The following is a 1,666-nucleotide window of genomic DNA, read 5'->3' as shown; positions in this document are numbered from 1 at the left end:
CATGCCCGAGGCAGGATTCCAACCTGCGACCGCAGCAGCCGCGTCGTTCCAGACTGAAGCGCCTAGAACCTGCGGCGTGGCACGTTACTTTTTACCGCCCTGCCAGTGTTCAGCAATGTTCATTTGTCTAGCTAAAAGCTGTAGTAGAAAATATTAGACGACTACTGTCTATTGCAGGTCGCAAGATACATAGAATTGTCCGGTAGACGGGATGTGGCTAGCTACTGAAATAAAAGTTTTAACTTGGCAATGTAAATTTTCAGGTGTATTTTTACGACGAAGATCACAGTTAATACTGCCAAGTCCGTACTAAGTGGCAACACAATGTAAAGTTCACTTGCACTTCACAATCACACACGTAGCCAGTTTATGGTATTTACACCCGTTACCGAAGTTAATAGAGTTCACCGGATCGTTTAGTTATGAAAATGCTCGCTCAAATGTTGTGCACTGCGCTCTACACGTAATACCTGCTCCAGTCATAGTTCGCACAACACGCAACGCGGTTTTAACTAACAGTCAAAAGCAATAATTTAGATATTCCGTCAGAAATTGCACACGACTTTCACTATACCGTCCACTTAAATACACTTTGTACTACTTCGCAAACTCGTAATTAGCAATTTTCCGCGATTTTACAGTACTTTCGTTGGAGCTGCTTTCAATGAGATGTTACTCGTTCGAACCCTCAGCCCCGACCCCCCTAGATAACACCAAAGGCTTTGTTCCCAGCATAGATCGGCGCGAGCCTGCATTTTTCTAATTGGCTGATATCACAAACAGCAAATCAGGTTGCAGTATTATCCCGCGCTAACTGGCGTTTTACTTCAATGACCAATCATAGTAAAACATTTCTTTATATGGCAATTTCTAAATAAATAAATTTAGAAAAGTATCAAATATGAAATTACTCCTTCTGAAATTACCGATTAATTTGTGGTCTACTCACGATTTATTAGTACCATAAACTGACTGCACATTTCATTATAGTAAATCCCCTGTATCGTTTAACTGGTACTTCGAGAATAAACAAAACAATTTTCATTTACTTCTGTTCTTCTTCACTCATACAACACTTACACTGCTAATTACTACACATATAAAACAATTATAATTATGCAAATACATTACATATTAATCAAACATAAGTTTACAACATTGTTTTGACTACGACTGCTAGCACTGTCCGTCAACTGCTGACCTCTGCCGCCTACTAGTACAACTACGTGCAGCTCTGTAACTCAGGTCCATGTCAGCTGGTGACATCTGTCGATGACTCATGCCTATAACGATATCGTCCTAACAAGTGACAGGAGCGATGCGAAGGCGCTACGCCTCAAACCGCTTAGCTACAGCAGCCGGCTGACTTTTGTCACCTCATTGTATTGTGCGTATTTAATATAGTAAAAAAATAAATAGAATGAGTACGTGATTTCGGGGTATATAGGGTGCGAAATTTAATACGCAGAACTCTCAACTTCGGCAGCAGCAACGTCTCTAACACTGCAGGGCATGGGCTCCAATGACCAGGTGGACCGTCAGAGCTGTTTATCACAGGTTTTGAGGATTGGTTCAAATGGCTCTGAGCACTATGGGACTCAACTGCTGAGGTTATTAGTCCCCTAGAACTTAGAACTAGTTAAACCTAACTAACCTAAGGACATCA

The sequence above is a fragment of the Schistocerca nitens genome, chromosome 9, assembly GCF_023898315.1.
Source record: "Schistocerca nitens isolate TAMUIC-IGC-003100 chromosome 9, iqSchNite1.1, whole genome shotgun sequence".
NCBI classification, from domain to species: Eukaryota; Metazoa; Arthropoda; class Insecta; order Orthoptera; family Acrididae; genus Schistocerca; species Schistocerca nitens.
Note: the sequence above shows the minus strand (reverse complement) of the source record.